Raw genomic sequence first — 9,868 nt, 5'->3', positions numbered from 1 at the left:
TCGGATGGTGGTTCCGTCACTTCTGTAACAGTTGCTCCGGCGACAATAATAATATGCATCATTTATATAGCGCTTAATACAAATGTTTCTAAGCGCTGCATACTATTACCCCGGCTTTAGCACGGCTACCCTGATCGGGCGCAACGAGCATTCCGCGGAATTTCTTCCTACCGGGTACCCATTTACTACAACTGGGTTGAGAGTGGCAAATGTAGATAAACGCCTTACCAAAGGACGCTAGTGCTGCGGTGGGATATGAAAAACGGACCTTGTGGTTCACAGTCCGGAGACTTATCTACTGAGCCACAACACCTCTACAATTGCTCTGCCGTCACACGCTGAGGGAATTACTAACGTCAATCGTTAAAGGACAAGTCCACCCCAACAAAAACTTAATTTGAATAAAACGAGAAAAATCAACAAGCATAACACTGAAAATTTCATCAAAATCGGATATAAAATAAGAAAGTTATCGCATTTTAACCCGTTGCCAACGGGAGCCGGATATATACGGTTCCCTAAAACTTATTCATGTACGGGAGCCGTATATAGTCGGTTCCGCAAAGGCTATTACTCGCATCCATTTGCAGGCTTTAAAAATACAATTTCATACTATGTTTCTGCCTTTTCTGTGTTATAATTACAATGTCCATTAATTAAACTACACATTCCAGAAAGTCATACGTTTTTACCTTTTGTTTCTATAGTTTATAAAGCATTATAAAACGAGTTATGCTTCGAAGAGAGTCCAATATTGGCGTACAGTGGGCATTGCCACGATGGAAGCTTGATTTCAACGATTTTCAGTTTCGCAGAACCACGTATATACCGTAATCAATAAAAGTGAGGGAAAACAATGGGAGCAGCAAAATGCAACCAAAAACGCACGCAGAGCTGCGTGCGTGCGCTGATATGATCAACGATAGATCGAAAACGATCGATACTTTATAAGATTGCTTGTGAGGTATCAAAAAGTCCGGGGTTCGATCCCGGCCGCGGCACCTATGCCCGTGAGCAAGGCATTTAATCTACAATGCTCTTTTTATCCTGCTTTTCAAAGAAATGAAAATGCTATATGCATTACTGCTAACTAGGTGTGCACTTCTTTTTTAAAAAAAATGGCGCCGTTGATAAAATATAGGAAGAAGAAAAATCATGGTTTCAGTTTATAACACATCGATTTTCTTCTTTCATTTAGGTGCATTATTTTGCCTCTTGAAAATGGCTGTCATAATATTCAACTTCATGAACTGATCAAGCTAGATCAAACTAGAAGAGAGTACACGACTTTAAGTTGATATCGATTTCTATAATCCTAAACAAAAAGTGTATACAGCTGGCTATTGAGAATACCTCGGATCGTACGTACACTCTATTTTGTTCTAACGATACGGATGTGGTAATTGATGGAGGCATGGCCCCCTTTCCTTTGAAAATCACAAAAGGGCATCCAGCGAAGGTCGATAAAGTTGCCACTTACTAACAATGTAAAAGAGTGACTTGAAAGGGAAGGATGTACGGATGAATTCACACTTTGTCAGTTTGGTTTAACACCAAAGAGTGATAAACGCCGTGACATAGGCATAATCATGCTAATGAAGACTAATATGTGTTATTTACGATGTACAAAGTATATGAAGCATGTTTTATCCATATCAGTAATCTCATATGAATTTTCGAAAAAAATCTAAGGTTTCCCCAATTGATTTTATTCTGATTGAGTATGTTATCGTGGTTTGGTTTGACCTGCATATAAAAAAAATTTGATGCTATAGGAATCCAGAGCATGGAGTAAATATGCATTCCATGGATATATTATTCTAGAAGATAGAGGGAATGAAAAGCAGAATATATTAAAATAAAATATTTATGTTTATGTCTGCAAACAGGCCTATAATGCTTTTCACGGAACAAATGATGTAAGCCGGGTAATGAATAAGTAGAGCGCCTTGATCACAATGTTTAGTGGATATTATATGAATTATTAATCATTATCATCATGCGGCTCGTTTAATTTTTTTTAATTGCTTGTTAGAAGGGTGCGAGAAAAACGGCATAAAGCATATTGTGATTCCATATACGTCCATTCAGTTATTTGTTTCATTTTTGGCCGTACTCCATAGAATATAACAGACGTTCAACTTTGATAAAGATAAATATGAGATAAAGCAATCAGTACATGAATTGATTAATAAAGACAATTAATTAATTAATTAGAGATAATATATATCACTTAATATGAGCTGGAATATGATATTTAGGCAGGCGAGAATGGCCTTTCTATGTATCTCTTTTGAAGCACGCTCTTCCTCTTACAGTTCTCTAATTAACTCGTTATATTTGTATTTTCATCGGAGCTCTTATGAATTGTTGGCTACAAGGAAAAAGGAAGTGGAGAAATAAAACATAAGAATTATTTTAATACATCGAAATTCTGTAAAGGTGAATGTACCGGGTGAGAAATTATATACACTTACGACATTTTAGAATTATACTTTGGCAATGAAGGTTATTATTTTCAGAGTCCTTTTTCATCTTGACGAAATTGGATATTAAAACAAACTGAACGCAGGAAATAATAATTTCCGAACGGAAAGTTCCTAAAATGTTAATCAAATCATATATTGTCCGAAAATTTGACAGTGAGTGTGGCGAAACAAATGGGGGGGGGGTTAAGTGATGGAATATAATTTATATGCACTAGAATAAAAAAAGGGTATAAAATAGTAATGGTGTAACTTGGGTTGCGATTTCATTGCTGACCTCTATTTCTCCCCCCCCCCCTTTGCTTGTCAGAAAAAAGTAAAGAAAAAGTAGCGCATTTATAGTCCCCTCCACCAAGAATTCCTTGGTTCACCGCCGATCTCTGACAACTAGAATACCAGCAAAACCGAAAATGTCTTTCTGGTCACACTCATTTTTTTCCATTTTAAATTGACCAACATATACTTAAGTTATTTTTTCTTGCATTTTCCATGAATTACTAATCATTTGTTGATCATTAAATCCTTTGCACATAAATGTCAAGAAAATAACCACACACGTTCTAAACTAGTGAAATAAACTGAGAATTGAGTAAGTTCACAATAAATAAAACGGTTTGCAGGGACTTATTGTATATTCTTGGATAATGAAAGAAAGGCAGAATGTCTTGTTTTTAATACAATTTTAATTACTAGAATCATTTGATACATAATATTCATTTTTTTACACAAATACATGGCAACGTCTCCGTTGGATTTTGAATTAAGGAAATAATTTGGAGGTTTTTGTTGAACATTTCTCGACGACGTATAAAATCTAGAAATCATTTGAAATTGATTATGGGCCGAATATGCCGGGCACCTATCCTAATGTAGGTTCTATTTTTTAGTATGGGTTGGGCTTGGAGGGCCGGGTTTGGACATATTTCTGTGATGACGAGAATATACTCAGAAGGGAAAAAGTAGAGAGAGGGCCGGGGGCACGGAACGGGAGATGAAGAAGAGAGAGAGAGCATAACCCACTTGTCTGCGCAGTGTTGTAGTACATTTTTTTCGATTAAAAGCGCCTCGTATGAAATTGAACCCTCTCCCCCTGCGTAAGCTACTGATTGAATAGAAGGGAAAAAAGTAAAGGGAAAATAGAGGAGAGAGAGAATATAAGTAGAGGTTGACTAGAGGTAAGGGGATTAGAGAGAGTAGAGGGGATGGCATTCATGACAATAACAATAATATTTTTCAATCGAATTAAACTAATTTTTTTTATTCTTTACATGTAAAATATTCAAATGTTTACATAATATCAATGATAACAATTATAAACATTACTATCAACACTAACAATGATAATAACAAATAATAAAAGAAAATATAACAATCGGATAATAAAAAAATAATAATAATATTGATAATAATAACAACAATGGTTAAGATTATGAATATAATAATGATAAGACAAAGAAAAAGATAAAATAAAAAAGCAGACGAAACAGAAAAAAGATGAAGAGAGAAGATAATGGTGATCATGGGGGATGGGGTGGGCTAACTTAAGTAATTGGATGATAAATGATAAATAATCTTCATAATAATTGTCGTATACCACCTTGCAAATTTTAATCGAGAAGATTATGATTTCTTGTTCAGAAAGTATTACTTGTATGCATATAACGATATTTTGAAGATTCATGTTTTGGGGGGCATACTTTTAAAAGGAAATATCATATTCTTCATTTTTTTTTCATTTTGCATGAAGAGAAAAACAGAGAGAACAAAATTAAGCAAAATAGGACGACGGGAGTAAAAGAATGAGAATAGGTATAAAGAGAAAATAAGACGACGAAGAAAAAAGGCGAAAAAAAGAAGCACAAGCAAATTCATAACAAGAATAAATAGAAGGGAAAAAGAAAGAGAAAACTTAGGAGATGGAGGTGTAGGATTACACAGTTATCAGTGAAGAAGAAGAAGGAGGAAGAGAAAATGAAAAGGGAGCATTATAAAAAAGGAAGAAAAACAAGGAGGATTTCATTTGCAAGAGGAAACAAAGCAAGACTATATCAAGGGAGAAGGGGGGGATCTATAAATAGGAAGTATAAGAACAAAAAGATGAGACAGAGATCGAACAAAAGAAGAAAGGAAATGAGGATGATAAGATAAGAAGAATATCGAAAAAAAAGAATATGAGAAGAAAAGAAATGAGAATAATAATTTTGATAATAAGAAGATCGAAAAAGAAGAAAAGGAAGAAGAAAGGAAGGGAGAATATTATGATAATAGTAACATTATGAGAATATTATGATAATAGTAATATCGAAAAAGAAGAAGTCCAAGAAGAACTTCAAAACCCACATCACCAACAATACATTCTCAAAGAAGTCACTCTGTACGGACATAATTATAGCACTGGAGCGACAGGTGAGCTCTGAACTCCGTGCAGCCAAAACAGGAAATGAACTACGCATGCGCGAAAACTATCGATCGATCAATTCACTCATCGTGGATCGCACACACGCTTTTGTAATCAACGATCCAGCTCGCACGCACGGAACAATGGAGCTGTTCGAACTTGACATGGCCGGCTGATTAATCTCGTTTGGGGTGTTAGAACCTATTCTACTATGCCGTCGCGAACGGGTTAAAGTTTCGCTTATTTTCAAAAAAATAGTTACATGAACGAGCCAGTTACATCTTAATGAAAGAGTTGATGACATCACTCACTCACTATTTCTTTTGTATTTTATTATATAAAATATGAAATATCTTTATTTTCTCATCATTGTCATGTGAAATGAAGTTTCATTCCTCCCTGAACACGTGGAATTCCATTATTTTAACATTTTGTGCTTCAGGCAATGAGGTCCTAATCATCAAATTCGTAAAAATTGAAATATTGTATAATTCAAACAATAAAAAACAAAAGAAATAGTGAGTGAGTGACGTCGTCGACTCTCTCATTTGGATGTTACTGGCTCGTTCTTAATATAACTATTTTATTGAAAATAAGCGAAACTTTTAAATGTCATAACTTTCTTATTTTACATCCGATTTTGATGAAATTTTCAGCATTGTGCTTGTCTGATTTTTCTCTATTGATTTAAATCAACATTTTTCTGAGGTGGACTTGACCTTTAATTTGATACTATACCCTAATCCTAAACTTAACATAAAACCCCATTGCAGCCCTAACCCTATATCTTAGACGAAATAGAGCCCGGAGCAATTGCCGCAGGAGCAGTTGTCGCAGGGTCAAATGTCGTGTCACCCGGACGGTCACCAATCACACCTGATATGGAATCGTTTTAGGTCCTTTAAATTAAGAGTCTAGGCTTAACCCTGTGAAAAAACTATACTTACTATGACGCGTCCTTCCTCGAACCACTGATGTGTCCTATCTGATTGCTGATAGTGAAATCAGGCACCCTGGTGAAAGAATAGCTCGTGCGCATGAGCAATTCTTGTCATTACACGCATGCGCGGGTCAAAGGGGGTGGAAGCAAACGGTCGGAGGTCTGGAGCAGACAACGGTGGAAACTACAAGTAGAGCAGAGCCAGTTGGTATGGTCGTGAGAGCCTGACTGCAGAAGCACCCATACATATGGTCGGGGAACCAGATGTAGTTTCCGGTACTGAACAGATGTCAGTGGTTGCATTACGGACTCAGACTTGGTCGCGGTACGGCATGAACAGACGTTGTTGCAGTACGGTATCAGACGTGGTCGCGATACTGAACAGACGTGGTTGCAGTACGGAGCAGACGTGGTCGCTGTACTGAACAGACGTGGTTGCAGTACGGAGCAGACGTGGTTGCTGTACTAAACAGACCTGGGGGGGGGGTGTTTCATCAATATTTTCTTCCGACAAGTTGTCAGATTTGACAACTTTCCTGGATTCTGATTGGTTGAGAAGCATTGTTACTATAGTAACTGTCGGATAAAACAGGACTTGTCGGATAAAACGTCCGACAAGTCCTTTCATGAAATGCTCCCCAGGTTGCAGTACGGAATCATACGTGCATGGTTGCTGTACTGAATTAAGACGTGGTTGCAGTACGGAACAGACGTGGTTGCTGTACTAACAGACGTGGTAACAAGTCTGAAGCAGATAGACGGAAGTCTGGGAGCAGACGGCGGAGGAAAATATATGTAGAGCAGAGTCCGTTGGTATGGTCGCGGGAGCTTGACTACAGAGGACCCCATACCTATGGTGGAGAGATTCTAAACTTCAGGAATCAGATGCATATGGTCGAGAGAGCGGGTCGTGTGGTCCAGTGGTTAGAGCATTGTACTCATAATCGCAAGGTTGTGAGTTCGAATCCCAACTCTGTCATTGTCTCCACTTTGATAAAAAGGCCCAAGAGTGATATCTGTCGTCTATTACGTCAGCCACTAAGACTGATTAACCTAGACGTAAAATGTTTCCCAAGGTAATTGGTTATATACCAGCTTGGCGTTTACCAGCAAAATGCTGTCCCGCCGAGTTCCTACGGGAATTACCACAAACAGAAACATAAACAGAGCTTGATTACACAAGCTAGATGCATATGGTCGGGTAAGCTGTTGGAGCTGACAATAAAGAGTGTAGCCGTCTGGAGGTTGCCTGGTGGTGGTACTGGCTGGATCGAGGTGCGTGCAAGTGTCAACTGCGGCAGTATATTTCTGCCAAACGGATCCGCGACTAAAAGTTCGGAAATCGACGTGACAAGACACCCACCGCCGGCAGGCATCCTGACAAGAGCGAGCTGCCGGCGGACCATCCTATCCTTTTCTCCGCCAGCGATTTCGTCACAATATGTATATCTACACAACAAAAAAAGTAAGTCCCCCCTTAAACAAACATCAATAAATTCCGAACCAATGCAAATTTTTAGTATATTTTTACATGAGCGTGTAGGTAATTTTATAAGCTACCCTCTGAGTAAAAGTTGTGGACTTATTTTGCGTCATGCTTCAGTGAGCACCGTCAGAAGGCAAAAATGTCACTTTTCAAAAGTCACAAGCCAAATATCATGACTTTGATTCCATTTTACTGGAACTAATTCCACATTCTTATCATGAAAAATAGTCAGAAGGCTTGTAAAAGGTACTTTCTAAAGTACGATACAACTTTTTTGGCTAAATTTCACGGTTGAATAAACACAAGTCCAAATTTGCAATAATTGGATTATTACACATTTATATCAGTAAGAATGAAAGAATATGATGACAGTTATTTTGGGGAAGAGTATCTTCAACAGTATTCATCGTTTCACGGTTCAATGAACATTTATTAAAAACAAAAAATACGATTTTCAAATATCATAGGCAAGTATTGTTTCATTTTGGTAACTGAAAATGATCTTTTCTCTACCTTTTCGTTGTGTTCACGACCATTTAACATGCTTCAATGATTCAAAGGTGTTTAATTAAACATTCACGCTTGAATGAACATGTGGAATGTGATGCTCTCTTTTTTACGTTATTGGAAAAAATGCAATTCGTAACTATGGATATCTGTTAAAAACATCCTTGCATAGTTCATTTGATTTGATTTTTATGAAAATCCCGATGTTTGATGCATCAGTGAGCACACAATATTCTAAAATTATGCAAATGAGAAGAAAGTTCAAAGCCTTGGCCCCACTCTGTGCCGTGTTAAATGGTTATTTTGGTGTGCGCGCCTTTTGGATAGTCTTACTCTGAAGCCATGTGCGAGGTTTCATGAAATAACTGTTAGCAGAAGTAGCAAAAACCGTCCATGAAACAAACCCTCATTTCATATTTGTGAAAATTTTGACTTCTTCTCTCATAGACTTGTGTACATTATGGGTGCATATGTTTTAGAATAAGTAACCCCTCATTCAATATGGTGGAACTTTTTTTCAGGGCTGTCTTTAGCAATGTCATTTGGCAGTAATGTTTATCAACCTATGGGCAGAATTCTGTGCAAAAATGAAATCGATATGTTTATTCATGGATGAGTGAGCACGCATCGAAGTGGAAAAATTGGTATTTTCAATGTCACAGACTCATTTTAAAGGCTAATAAAGTGAATATTGAGGGCAAATTCGGTTTCAAATGTTTTTGTTTCATCATCCATCATTTCTATCACCACACACTTTCCGAACTTAAAACATTTTCATGGTTGAGCGAGCACATTCGAAAACTTAGGAATGAATACTCTTTATACGGCATAAATGTATTCTTTTCGTAACAATTTCTCATGATCAGTTTAATTTATGGGCAAATTAGTGGTGGACCCAGAATTTTAAAATGGTGGAGGGGCCTATATAATCGGGGGAGCCACCAACATTTTCATATTTTAACATAATGTAGCAAGTTGTAAAGGATACTACCATAACCCCCTATGATGATACGTCATAATACAGGGGCCGCGGAACGATTTTCGGTTGGGGGGGGAGCTGAGCCAAAAGTGGGAGGGTGCGGGCTCTCCATGCAAAAATCACAATCGTATGGTCATTTTTACATTTTTGTACATGTTTTTTTTAAAGTGGGGGGGGGGGCTGAACCCCCTCCCCCGCTTCCGCAGCCCCTGCAATACAATGTGCTCACTCAACCATGAACATACGATATCAAAATTGTGTGTGGAGTGGCTAAATGATGGATAGTAAACCAGTATAACACCATAAAATTCACTTAAAAAACAACTTTTGTCCAACATTGTATTTGCACAATCTGAAACACGACTCTTGTGACTTTCAAAAATGGTCATTTTTAATTCAATCTTTGATTACTCATGCATGACTCAACCGATCAATCTCATATTTGCCCAGGAGTTGCCTAATGAGTGTAGAAAACCACCTACGAAATATCATATCTCAAAATAATTCTGTTCAAAAGTTATAGCAATTTGATTTAGGGGGGACTTACTTTTTTGTTGTGTATATATATATATAGAGAGAGAGAAACAAGGTTGAAACAAAATGTCTTGAAGTCCACAAATTTTCGACGAATACATACCGTCTTTATCAAGCTTATATATATATATATATATATATATATATGCGTGTGTGTGTATAAAAGAACAATGGAAAACTCAATTGTGCCCCCCCCCCACACCCACACCTTTCAGGAGAGATTTCAGCACCCCCACTGAAAAAAAATCGTTCGCAGGTCCCTGATAGGAATACAAACTGATAAAAAATTGAAAGAAAATTTACAGGAACAACAACAAAGAAACAACGAGAAATCAATTCTGACAATGCCATTGACCTGAAACTGCACTTCTTTGTTGACAAAGTCAACAACCTCCTGTACGCACGTTTCGTTTTTATTTTCTTAATTGTATTATGTGGGAGGGTGTTATTACAACCATGAAAGGAAAAGGTAAAAAGGGTGAAAGCACGCTGCAAAGTGAACTAGAACTAAGATTATTGATTTATTAAGCATTTTATT

The sequence above is a fragment of the Lytechinus variegatus genome, chromosome 6 (assembly GCF_018143015.1).
Source record: "Lytechinus variegatus isolate NC3 chromosome 6, Lvar_3.0, whole genome shotgun sequence".
NCBI classification, from domain to species: domain Eukaryota; kingdom Metazoa; phylum Echinodermata; class Echinoidea; order Temnopleuroida; family Toxopneustidae; genus Lytechinus; species Lytechinus variegatus.
The sequence above is the reverse complement of the archived record's forward strand: the minus strand, read 5'-3'. Positions refer to the sequence as shown.